The 14,095-nt window shown below is 44.9% G+C and overlaps 1 non-coding gene across 1 annotated transcript; it reads left to right on the top strand.

Annotated features, from left to right (window-relative positions):
- The first annotated feature begins 9,528 nt into the window (after positions 1-9,528).
- On the top strand, positions 9,529-9,601 carry trnaa-cgc (transfer RNA alanine (anticodon CGC)). The gene has a single exon. It is a non-coding gene; the product is annotated as a tRNA-Ala (tRNA).
- Positions 9,602-14,095: the final 4,494 nt, after the last annotated feature.

The following is a 14,095-nucleotide window of genomic DNA, read 5'->3' as shown; positions in this document are numbered from 1 at the left end:
GCGCACGGCCACTCATCCAGCATCTGAGAGTTCTGCTTCGCCCAAGTCAGCTATTACTCTTCCACCTCGGTGCGGGCTTCACTCCTGAGGACAATCTCAGCTTTGAATAGCTGTGACTTTCTACATTGCTATTCAGTCGCCAGGAATGTAAGGGATGATTACAACTCAAAATTATCACTCCTCTCTGGAGGACTCATTGAATTTCTCACATCAGACTACTTCACCCCTTTGTTCCGCAGAAATGAAAGGAACCCTTCTTTGAATTCTCCACTCTTTGCTACGGGAAACTCGGTTTCCGATTCAGTACGCTCGGCCACACTCCCTTCTTCCCGGAAAGTATGAGCAGCCAACGGCGCCCATCACTCCCCTACTCTCCCGGAGTATGATACCAGGCAGTTCAACTGCGATTATGGCAGTTCTAGTCTGATTTAAAACGAAGTCTTTGTCCAGCAATTTGTCATACCTCCGCTCCGTCATCGTACCTGCTCTAACTGCTTCAATGGAACCGAAAGATCGCTTTAACAATCCTTCGGAAACCCGAATCCCTATCACTCGAAGTATACATGCATTCGACGCCGGTAACCCCATGGATTCGCACCAGTGCTCAAAATCTGCAGCATCCATAAGCACATGTCTTAATCAATTTACCGGTCAAAAGTTTAACACAGGCTTAAACACACTAAGTACTTGATCAATAGGCATGTCAATCAAAAAGCGTCGAAGTAAATCGATCCGGGACAAGTCCCCAAAATGAAACCCTCTGATTTCCTTGTCTGCGCAATTTCTTTGGAGGACACTTTCCCGTCCCGAAAATCTGTTGAGTTTGCCACAGCTCTCCGACCTCAAATCTCGCTTTGTCTGAATGCTGTGCAATTTGCTACCTGCGAAAATGCGGAGACAGATTTAGATGTTAGTGGAAGGCGAGGTGGAACAAGAAGGTGATACATGAAACTCGGATGGGAGCAAGGATGAGATAATGAGCTGAGAAGGTGATTGCAGGAATTGATACAGGTTAGTGAAAGCTAATTTATTAGAAGAGGACGGAAGAATGCAAATGCTGAAGCGGACCTGAGGGAAGTGAGAGGCAGGTGTAAGTGAGAGGCATTTAGAGAGGGAAATGGTGAAGTGTTGGACCATAACCGGAACTTCGAGAAATCGTTGTTTATGCAATCAGATTGGAGTTACCCAGGTACGTTGTAAGGTGTTGCTCCACCAAAATGCACACGCTTTCCTTGCCGGGAACCCCATGGATTCGCACCAGTGCTCAGAATCTGCAGCATCCATGAGCACATATCTTAATCAATCTACCGGTCAAATATTTAACACAGGCTTAAACACACAAACCACTTGATCAATGGGCATGTCAATCACAAAGCGCAGAAGTAAATCGATCCGGGACAAGCCCCAGAAATGAAACCCTCTGGTTTCCTTGTCTGCGGAATTTCTGTGGAGGACATTCTCAAGTCCCGTCAACATCGTGAGTTTATGACAGCTCTCCTCCCCCAAAACTTGCTTTGTATGAATGTTGTGTAATTTACTGCCGGGAAAAGATGCAGAGACAGATTTAGAAGCTGGTGGATGGCGAGGAGGAACCAGAAGGTGTAGTTTCAGACGTATAATTCTCCGTAACTTCCGCCACCTCCTAGGCGATCACATTACCAAGCACATTTTTTCCTCCCCCCCCCCTTTCTGCTTTCCGCAGGGATCGCTCCCTACTCGACTGCCTTGTCCATTCGTCCCCCAAATCCCTTCCTACCGATCTCCCTCCTGATAATTATCCTTAAGCGGAGCAAATGCTACACTTGCTCTTACACTTCCTCCCTCACCATCATTCAGGGCTCCAGACAGCCCTATCAGGTGAGGCGACACTTCACAGGTGAGTCGGCCGGTGTGGTATACTGCGTCCGGTGCTCCCGGTGTGGCCTTTTATACATTGGTGAGACCCGACGCAGTCGAGGAGACCGTTTCTCTGAACACCTATGCTGTGTCCGCCAGAGAAAGCAGGATCTCCCAGTGTCCACACATATTAACTCCATGTCCCATTCCCATTCTGATATGAATCATTCATGATGAATCCACATTCAGGTTGGAGGAACAACACCTTGCGGCTCGGTAGCCTCCAACCTGATGGCATGAGCTTTGACTTCTCTAACTTCCGTTAATGCCACTCCTCCCCTTCTTACCCCATCCCTGACGCATTTAGTTGTTTTTTTTTTCTCTCTCTCTCCACCAATCCCTGCCTGTTCTCCATCTCCCTCTGGGGCTCCCCTCCCCCTTTCCTCTTCCTTAGGCCTCCCATCCCATGATCCTTTCCCTTCTCCGGCTCTGTATCCCTTCAGTTAATCACCTGCCCAGCTCTTAGCTTCATCACACCCCCTCTGGTCTATCATTTTGCATTTCCCACTTCCATACCTACTTTCAAATCTCTTAGTTTTGTTCCTTTCAGTCAGTCTTGACGAAGGATCTCGGCCTGAAACGCCGACGGTGCTTCTCCTTATAGATGCTGTCTGGCCTGCTGCGTTCCACCAGCATTTTGTGTGTATTAGTTGATACATGAAACTCTGTTAGGGGTAAGGGTGAGGTTATGCGCTGGTTGGTGAAATTGATACGGGGTGGTGAAAGCGAATCTAATAGGATAGGACCGAAGAAAGCAAAGGTGGGGGGAGGTCCTGCGGGAAGTGAGGGGAAGGTGTGCAGATAAGCTTAGAGAGGGAAATTATTAAGTGTTGGACCTTTATCGGAACTTCGAGAAATCGTTGTTTATGCCATCAGATTGGACTTACCCAGGCGCATTGTAAGGTGATGCTCCACCAAATAAGTACTGCACCCACCAGTAGAGGAGATCATGGACAGATATGTGAATGGGGATGGTGTGTGGAATTAAAGCCGCTGGCTCCCTGGATGTCCCTCTTTTTTTCTAATGGGCGGAGCATAATCATTCGGTGTAGCAGTCTCCTAATTATTGTCGGGTTTCAGTTATACACAGGAGGCGACACGGGGAGCAACAGGCACAATAGATTACCCCGACAGTCTCACAGTAGCAGTAACGCCTCACTTGGCAGGGCAGTTTGAGGACTTCAACGGCAGTGAGGAAGGTTTTGTAGATATAGTTGAGGCACTTGTTCAGCTTGCAAGGATAAGAGTCGGGAGAGAGATCAGTGGCGAGAGATGAATGGAAAAGGGAGTAATTTTGGAAGCGATCCGTGCGGAAATCCAATATGAGGGAATGCAGAAGTGAAGATGTACTTGGTGGTGGTATCGCGTTGTATGATGGCGGAAGTTACAAAGTATTATGTGCTACTCGCGGAGGCTGGTGGGATAGCAGGTGAGGTCAAGAGATAGATCTGTACATCTCCATAAAAGCACTGAAAGAAACAGCACTAAAATAATCCAAAAGCTCCTCGGAATTGAGAAATGAGTTTATTTCTACGCGTCAATTTTGACCAGTTTCACCTGAGAAATTAAAATAGTAATAACCATGCGACTCAACTGGAGTACATGCAGGAGATTCAACATGCAGGTTGTTCGGATGGGAATAAATAAGAGAACAGGAAGAGAGGTGGCATTCTTTCCTTGATGCATTGGCGTGGGACTTCCACAGAAATTTGCAAAGTTATGAAGGGAATGAATGAGTTCTGTAGTGTTACGTATTTCTGCATAACAGTTTACCTAGTGTGAATTAGAAGTGCAAGATCTATTGTAAGTTTTTTTTTGCAATCTATTGACCTTCTTCTTTCATTTCATTCTGTTGCAAAGAGTGAAGTAACGAATGGGAGGCATTTCTGCCGAGTTAGTCTTGAACATCCTTAGATTCGGACCCACTCTCTTATTACCGTAAGGGTCGTGTTGGCGACAAGAGCGGGAATATGGAGAAAACGAGTAAAAGTTAGGTTCATACTTGACAGGAGGTCGGTATTGCATTCTTGGGCGCCGAAGGCTCTCTTTCTGTGCCATGACTCTCTCAGGCTCTAACATAATTTTATTCTCCCCGCTGCTACGTTATCCAATGACCGCCAGGTCTGTAGTGTGAAAACTCGATAACACTGCGACCACCTCTTAGGAAAACTTATTTATTTTGTTTATTAACTACTTGAATAATGAATACGAGCGGATATTTTGCTGCGCTGATGAACTGCTCTCTGAACCTGGATTGAGTTATCGCATAAATAAACGCGTTTGTGCAGCAACTTAATAACATCAGCATGTATCCAGTTTGATCAGCTATGTATTCCGAATCATTGTAATTATTCCGATCCAATCCACCAGTGCTGTTATAAAGGAATACGGCAACGATTACCGACCACAAGATGATGAAGCTTCCGGAGATGGAGAGAAGCAAGATCAGAGACCTCCTCCTGCTCTCCATCTCTGGGTCACTGCGGTTCTCCGCCTCGCTCTGACCCCTCAGCGCCTTACGGACGCGACTTGTCACTAAAACGTGTCTCACAGTCAGGCCATTGAAAAGTAGCATTAACACGAACGGCAGTAATGGCGTTAGTACAGCCGAAAACCATCGAAATCCCAACCACCCGGGATCTGTATAGTAAGCAGATTTTATAATACAGTCCCAGGGTACATTGTCAATCACTTTAACTGGATGAAATAAAAAGATGTAGGGCACATTTTTTAAACAGAGCAGAACGCCGGTTGTTGTCAGAACCACAGCCGCAGTTTTCCCGGTGCAATACTTTGCTTTCCGCTTCTGGCAACAGATGGCGACAAACCGATCAAACGTAAAAGTGACCGTGAACCAGACAGAACAGCCCGTGGCTGCGATTCCCACGGCACTGATCACACTGCATACGGGGGTGATGTCCAGAAATGTCCCGGGGAAGTAATTATAACTGACCCTCCACGGTATCACCTGAAAGACGATGGTCAGTAGATCAGCCGTTGCCATGGCCACCAGGTAACGAGTGGTACAGGTAGAGAGGCTGCACTTTCCCCTGGACAGAATCACAGTTGCTACTAAATTCACTGTGGGAAGAACAAAAATAATTAGTGAACTAATGTCTCGCCGGTCCCTATGTCTCAGGATGGAATAAATGGAGGACTATACAACTGTGCAGAAAATTAATTTCTGGAGATTTAAACAAGTAAAGCGCAAGTCGCAATATCCCTAACCGTGTGCATACTGGTTGAAATTGTACGACACTCACGACTGGAAAAGAACAGTGTTTGGGACGGAGGCTCTGTCAACTAATCGCAGAGAGCGCTGTGGAGAGACAAATATAAATCTCCCACCATCAGGTTTTTCACGATATGTGAAGCCCGGATACCGAGGCAACTTTCTCAGCAATGGTGACTGCACCGTCCCCGTTGTCAATGTACTGGGCTCTCAGGATACAGCATTGACCCGCTCCCTTCGCATCTGTGCACTTACAATGTTCGAACTTCAAAACGAAAGTATTTACCCCGCTCGCATGTCTTAGTCCCTATGTCTCAGGATGGAATAAATGGAGGACTATACAACTGTGCAGAAAATTAATTTCTGGAGATTTAAACAAGTAAAGCGCAAGTCGCAATATCCCTAACCGTGTGCATACTGGTTGAAATTGTACGACACTCACGACTGGAAAAGAACAGTGTTTGGGACGGAGGCTCTGTCAACTAATCGCAGAGAGCGCTGTGGAGAGACAAATATAAATATAACACAAGATTGACGTGTCTTCCCGCAGTTGGGATAAAAATAAACATGATGCTATTGAAGTAAATTCCCAATTGTGATGTGGTATGAATAGCTTGGCACTAAATTGCGAAATCTCAAAGACCAGGGAATGAGGATTGGAGAAGTTGCTGAATGGTGTCGCGAAACGCCCTTAGGCTTAACTCTTGGTTTCATGATTGTCAATGATTTCTTTTCCATTTCTCGGCTCCATGGACTTGTCATCATAGACTAATGCTGTACAGTCAATGGGCTGCTCTGTTTCACTCTGTTAATTGTGGCAGTTGTAGACCTTGTAATAGAATTTTTTTTTTAATGTGGCTTGCTCGCTACTAACATGGTGAGCAGCTTTAAACTAACAGAGCGTCAAGGTTGACGAAGATACTGAACGTTTGCAAAACGTCAATCAAACTGTAATACACACAAAATGCTGTCGTTTATCAATAGTTCAGGCAACACCTATAGGTATGATCAAACTGTTCACGTTTCTGTCCGAAACTTCATCAAAATTAAACATAAAGTACACTACAGATGCTGTGGTCAAGTCAACACGTAGAGACAAGCAGGATGAACTCAGCAGATCGGGCAGCATCCGTTGAAAGGAGCAGTCAGCGTTTCGGGCCGAAACCCTTCGTCATGTCCATCGATTTAATCTAACTTGCTGAGTTCATCGTGCATTTTGTATGGACATCAAAGTAGTGCAGTCCCTCGCATGGTAAACCAGCTTCGTTCAAAGATCGCACAAGAATTTTAATCAGTGTATACATGACCACTGAATTGATGCCAATGCTTAAATCGACAGAGAACTGACAATGATAGTTTCAGATATGCTAAATCGGTCGCATTGCCGATAGTGAGGTAGATAGTGGCATTTACTTATTTGATAGATTTTTAACTGTGTTTTCGCTCTAAATCTATAACGACATGGTATATTCTATGTTCTTCTTTGTTTTTGCCGTGACGTGCGACTTTGATGTATTTATCAATTGAATGAACTGAATAATACGTAATAAGAATCTTTCAAGTACCAGATACTCCTTGTGGTAATAAGCCAATGGGTCTGCAGTTATGCTGCGCAATTTAACAATCTGACATTAGACATCGAAGGGTAGATTACGGTCAATATTGAGGTACATGGTTATTACCTTCCATGGATGAGTAGGGTCGGGAAATTGGCAAAGCCTGACGGGGTTCTCTGGTGCTCATATAGAGAAAGGCAAGGAAATTGTATTTTAAACATGAATGAAGGATGGATAGTGTGTTGCACTATACATTCCGAAAACCGGCCTTCACTTACGGGAATATAATTCTATTTAGAACATCGTGACGTTTAGGTGTGATTACAGAGGAACCGATGCAGAAGTGACGTTTGGGTGTGATTACAGAGGAACCGATGCAGAAGTGACGTTTGGGTGTGATTACAGAGGAACCGATGCAGAAGTGACGTTTGGGTGTGATTACAGAGGAACCGATGCAGAAGTGACGTTTGGGTGTGATTACAGAGGAACCGATGCAGAAGTGACGTTTGGGTGTGATTACAGAGGAACCGATGCAGAAGTGTTTCACCGGGAAGTTCCCGAACATGAAACATTTCAGCGGGCAATCTATCATTCGCTTCTGGAAACAGAGGTGTTTGGTTGTGGTTAACTGTTTCTCCATATATGGTGTATCTAATAGTAAGTCAAAGGTTAATGCAAGTGGGAGTATTATCGTACTTCAACGAAAGGTGTTGACTTCTTCTGATGCAGGGATTTGACGCAGCGATTTAGTTACCACTCGGCACTTTCATTGTTCACTGTGATGTCTCTTCTACGTTAGCACAAAAAAAAACAACCGAGTTTGGGTGCTCGGCCTCCGGAATACGTGCGTACGGATCACGTGGTTGATCCTACGTGGTCTGCGAAAGCTCATATTACTGACCTTCGAACGATATCCCCTGGCTGCGGCCTTCTGTTCTGACATTCAAACAACTTCTCCTCATCTACTTGACCGACTTGCAACAACTGGGAACAAACTGCGATGTCTTTTTTTCTTACACTGGCTCAACTGGCTCAACTTGCTTCTGTGGTCATGCCTATGTCCGTTACTCGCATCTGATTAAGCCATCCTGGTTAAGAATACCCATCCCTGATTTAGAATCTCCAACCCCGCTTAAGAATCTCCACCCCTGAGTAATTATCTCCAATGCTGCGACCAATGGAAAGAACACACACACACACACACACACACACACACACACACACACACACACACACACACACACACACACACACACACACACACACACACACACACACACACCTCTTGTAGTCCTGTCCTTCAACTTTGCACCTAACTCCCTAAATTATCTTTGCAGGATCTCCTCCTTCTTCTACACTTCCTTGGTCCATCCATGGACCACGGCATTTGGCTAAAAACCTTCCCTCTTAAGAATACTGAGAACTCGATCTGAGATGTCGCGGACCCTGGCACCAGTCCATCTGGGATTCTCGATCTCTTCCACAGAACCTCGTATTTGCCCCCCTAACTATTGAATCCCTATCACTACTGCTCTCCTCTTTTCCCTCCTTCCCTTCTGAACTGGTGATCCTTTCTCGGTGCCAGAGACGCAGCCACTGCAACTTTTCCCTGGTAGGTCATCCCCACCAAGGATATCCAAAACGGCATTCTTATAATTTATGGGAACGACCATAGGTGTGTTCTGCACATTTTGTCTATTCCCCTTCCCTCTCCTGACAGTTACCCAGCTACCTGTCTCCTGACTCTTAGGATTGACTAGCTACCTGTCTCCTGACTCTTAGGATTGACTAGCTACCTGTCTCCTGACTCTTAGGATTGACTAGCTCCCTGTCACTCCTGTTTATTTATGCCTCTGCCTCCCGAATGATCCGAAGTTCATCCAGCTCCAGCTCCAGTTCCCTAACTCGGCTTATCGGTTTACTTTTATCAGCCAATTGTTTCAAGCAAACGCGAACAAAAGAGATATTAATCGAGCGTCAACGGCCGTAAATGGTATATATCTCTTCCTCTCTCTCAAGATGAATCAACATTCTTTCTGAACAGAATTATAAATTAATTCTCACATCTCACGTGCTCAGCAATCCTCTGTTAAAGAGACAGCACCTTCCCAGATTCCACTGACATGCTGAGCTTCCGTTTGCAAAGCTAAGAAGCTTCTGACGGAATGCGATCCCTCCATTTGCGACCTCAGATATGATCGACTTCCCTCTCCGTTCCTGAAGGTTGTTGTTACCAATATAATTTTCTTTCACAACAGGTCAATTAATTGTTCGTTGATGTCCTGGTCTGGTTGCGACACGATGGATCAGATTGGAACATGATTATTAAGGGAATATCAGTGTGAAGGTGTGTCTGGTGTCAGTGCGGACTCGGTGGGACGATTGGCCGTGATTCGTTACTGTACAGCCGGCATCATCTCACAAGTAACCCTGGCTTGTAACGCGTCCTGTTCTTTATAAATGTATCGGCACATGGTTCACTCACTTGCTTCAATTAACTCGTAATCTGAGGTGAAGAGAACGGACGAGGAGACAGGGTCAGAAATCTTAAAGGCACTGTGGAATTTAACAGCTGGGCCGGATCGCCAATCTGTGGAGACTGATGGAAGCTAGAGGAAGAGGTTTTAATTGCTTGCTTTATGTATGCAACACAGTACAGTTACCTGTTGCATGTCGTACCTTCACAGGAAGTTGTCAATGCATGTCACTGCATACGTCATACAAATTTAATACTTGTTACTGAAAGCTGAGAGGAACGGTGGGCAATGTTTTGTTCTTATTGCTGTGGGGAGGGGGTGCCTCTGGTCATTGTTCAACAGCGCTGAGCAATGAACGCTTTGCCCCGTTTCTGTGGTGTAGTGGTTATCACGTTCGCTTCGCACGCGAAAGGTCCCCAGTTCGATCTTGGGCAGGAACATTGTTTGGGCTCCAGTGTTTGGGATGTACTTGAGACTCAACTTTTCAGTTCGTGTTCAAGTTCACAGACATGAGCATTCAGGTGTAAATGTCATTAACATTCGCCTTTCTAGCAGCAGACTACAGTTCGATAATTCCTATGTAAGCTCATAGGATAGACCGACGCCACAAAATCCGTGTACACCCCTAAACCAGCTGAGGCGCACAAATCTATGTGCATCCCCGGTCCAACTGCACCAAAATATTAAAAAAAAACATAAAATATGAGCAAATTTATTTGACATACCTATGCTTAAATATTTGTGCTTCTCCAAATTATGGTGCATCCCTTAACCAATGTGCAGCAAACACAAGTTCCTCTCCCAAGTCTGTGCGCAGCAACAAATCCGTAAGCAACCCCCACATGAGTAGCAAACAGAAATCCACAGTCAGTTCAATTCGTGTCCTCCCCTTAATCCACATGCAATCACAAATACGTTCTCCCCAATCTCTCTGACACGTTCCAATACAGATTGGATTATCGTTGAGCAAGGATCATTTCAGGGAGCGTACAAGGTTGCTGTCATAAGGTAACAGCCTCGAGATTCCTAATCCCTCCAAATCTGTACATCCACCAGTGTCCAAGTGACAGGACCGGAATATTCGTCACATCACCAATGCGCACGAACACCAAAATTCATGTGCTATCTAAAATCCGCCGACACACCCGAATCTGTGTTCATCTACTAATCCGTGTACACCCCATATTCCAGAGCACACTCCTAAATCTGACGCATGCCCAAATCCAGGCGCAGCGCCAAAACTGTGTGCACTTCATATTTGAATATTTTCCCTTTACTCTGTGTAATCTTCAATTCAATGGGCATCGCAAACCCGCTGACACACGTACATGCACCGTACAGCATCACAGGGCAAGAATCATTTCGAACAGTTCTCAAAATGCCTGCCTCCAGCTTAAAGTTACAAGAATACCAGTGAAAAGTTTAAGATGCATTGATTCTGAAATTATCTCTGTTTGAAACAATCTTCAGATATCTAATATTTCCGAATTACTAAATCTGTTCGCATCCTCTGGATGCATTCAAGAGAGAGTTAGATAGAGCTCTTATAGATAGCGGGGTCAAGGGATATGGGGAGAGGGCAGGAACGGGGTACTGATTGTGTATGAACGGCCATGATCGGCCATGATCACAGTGAATGGCGGTGCTGGCTAGAAGGGCCGAATGGCCTATTCCTGCACCGATTCTGTATTGTTTATCTTAGAGCAAGAAACATTTCAAACATTTCACAAGATAGATTAATCCACATTAAAAGTAGCAAGAACAAAACTCAACGATAAAGTGCATTTTTATCCAATTGTCTGTAAACGAAACTATTTGAATTTTGGCATTAACACAATTCCTCCGACATCCAAAAATCCACGTGCACTCCCAAATCCATCTGCACACCCAAATGGCTGTGCACTCCGAACCTGTCAACACCTCCCACTTACAGATTTGGTTAGCCGAAAGGAGAAGTAATTTCAAATAGTTCACAAAGTTACAAAGTTTATTTATTAATAAAGAAACTATCAATTAAACAACCTGAGATTTGTCAGGACCCTAAAGCCAAATGGAGCATCAAAGATCGTGTACACCACCAAACCTGCTGACACCCACGTATACACATTTGAATTTCCCAAAGGAAGAGCCACTTTAGAGTGACAGCATTCACCTTAAAGAAATCGCGAGAACATAGTGGAGCTGTTCTTAAAGACACTATAAATGAGATGACTTTGATGTTCACCGCAGCCCCAAACCGACTGACACCAAAAAATTCATGTGCACCCATATGCGCCGACACACCCCTAAACCTGATCTCATCCCCAATCGTCAGGCACCCTTGTGCACCCGAAATCCATACTGACGTCTTGACGTTCACCGATATTGGTTGATACATCCCTAAGCTTGTGCAACCTCCCAATCAGAAAGCACCATTAGATACTATGTGGTTCCAAATCCACCCATTACTGTGCACACGTACTCGCCGAAACTATCCTCAGGAGACCAACTCTGTATGTACCCACAAATCCGCTGTTTTCACTAAATCTGTTCGCATCGCAAATCAGTTGCCACCCATATATGCCGAGGTAGCCCTAAATCTGCGCAAACCCAAAATCGTTGCGCACCCCAAACCGGCTGACACGCCAGTTGCATAATGATTTATCCTAGACAAGCAAACATTTCAATCAATTCAGAAAACGACTGTCTCCAGGTTAGAAAGCCAAAATCCGTTTTTCAGATCGGCGACACACCCAAATCTGCTTGTCATCCCAAATCAGTGGGCAGCCCCATATTCAAGACTACAACCCGAACAGGACACTGATCACTAAAATCCGCCCGCACCCCCAAATCTGTGCACATCCTCAAATACGAGAGCGCATTAGATGACACAGACGGATAATCATCGCAAACACAAATGGCTGTCTTAACAGTAAAAACCACCACGTATCTCAAAGTCCCTACGTACGTCACAAAATCGATATGCACTCACAAAAACGTAGGGACTCAGATATTCGCCAAGTACCCTAAATTTCCTATCCCTAAAAAGGTGCGCACCCTTATATCGGAGCACTCCCCTAAATCAGTTTGCAACCCTTTCCGAGAGTACGCTCCTAAATCCATGCACAACCCCAGATTCATATGAACCACAAGACCGTGTAGAACCCGTATTCGACGACAAAAAATAAAATTGCACAATCGCCAATTCAGTGCGAAACCGAAACCCACGGACTGGGCCACTTGTACATCAGATTTTCCCGGAGTAACAATCAATAAAAGCAATTGAGGAAATGGCAGCCTCCACATTAATAATCGGCACGCAACTTTTGATCCGTTCACTCACCGAATGTATGTGTGTCCCATGATTGAAAAGGCAACGCAAATCAGCGAACATCACCAAATCCATGTGCATCGTCGAATTGGTGCGCATCACCAAATCCATGTGCAGCCCAAACACGCTGAAACCCCCACATTCATTTGTGGGGCTCGTTGTACACAGATTTTGTCTTCTTGTGTATGTCTGAAATTATTCTTTTGAGGTAATCTAATTAGCGTGTGTGTGTCCACGGTTTGAAGTTGTGGGGATGTATTTGCATTTGCAGATGCATCCGGATTTCTCACGTCTGCGGTTTGGAGGTGTGCCGAATCTTAAAGTTATGTCATTTAGATCACGTGAATAATGAATTTAATTGGAAATTTGACATGAAGTATATTAAATGATACTTCCTCTCGGATAATCTAATGTACAAGTGAGTTTCTCCGCGGGTGTGATATTTACATGAATTGTAGGGTGTGCTCCCAGTGGTGGTGCACATTTTTGAGGTGTACCTGGATTTGGGATTCTGTACATGTAAACACGGATATGGGGTGATATAAAGATTTGGGCGTGATGGCGGATCTGAAGTTGCACGTTAATTTTGGGCTATGTGCGGGTTTTAATGACGAGGCATCCATTTTCTGAATTCTTGAAAGGATTTTAAACTGCATGTCAGGATGTTAGCGGTTTTGGGGCGCGCACTGAATTGGGCCGCGCAGATATTCGGCAGTGTCTGAGAATAAGTGGTGCACACTGCTATGATGTGAATTTGGATTGAGAATACGCACGGATTTGAAGTTGAATCCTCAATTATGGGGGTGAGCACTGATTTCGGGTGTTCGTAGATTTAGGGGTAGGCGGCAAATATGCAAAAGGATTTGGGGATACTTGCAAATTTTGGGTTTTGTAGTCAATTACGGGGGTGTAATTAGATGTTGTGATGTTCGTATATTCCGTGAGTTATTGGTTGACCGATCGACAGTTGCGATCGTATTTTGGGGAGCGTACGAATTTTAAATGTCGAAACAGCCATTTTCTGAAATGTTGGACATGAATTCTGCCTCGGAATTATCTATCATGCATGTGGTGTGTCGGCGTGTTTCGAGTGCGCACTGATTTGGTGATGTGCACAGGATTTGTGGATTCATGGCGGGCAGTTTTGATTTATCAATGCAAAGCCTCAGCTAAAGTGTACTCCGATAATCGGGAGCGCTGGGCTACTTTACAGACTAATGGTCTAATTCTTTATCAATACTGCAAAATACTTTAAATGTACATTTAAAGGTACTGCGCTGTGCTTTTCGAAATTGCTGCAAGTTTGAAGGGAATGCGAGAAAAGAACCGCCGGTGAGATTTAAGGAAGAAACTCAGACGACACTCGAAATTTAGTCTCAAACATGGCCATGCACACGTATTTGGAGATACACACACATTTGGGTGTGTTGGCGGATCAGGATTTGCACCAGAATGTTTTGAGTGCGGATTGTTAACGTCGAGTCTGCCAATTTCTCAACTGTTTCGAATGTATCTTGCTCGGAAAAATCTCATGGGCATGTGGGGGTGTCAGCGGGTTTAGGGTGCGCGCTGCATTCGGCATTGCGCGGAAATTAGGCGTGTCAGCGAAAATGGGTTGTACGGG

This window comes from Hypanus sabinus, unplaced genomic scaffold (genome assembly GCF_030144855.1).
Source record: "Hypanus sabinus isolate sHypSab1 unplaced genomic scaffold, sHypSab1.hap1 scaffold_125, whole genome shotgun sequence".
Taxonomy (NCBI): domain Eukaryota; kingdom Metazoa; phylum Chordata; class Chondrichthyes; order Myliobatiformes; family Dasyatidae; genus Hypanus; species Hypanus sabinus.
This window is presented reverse-complemented; position numbering and strand designations above follow the sequence as displayed.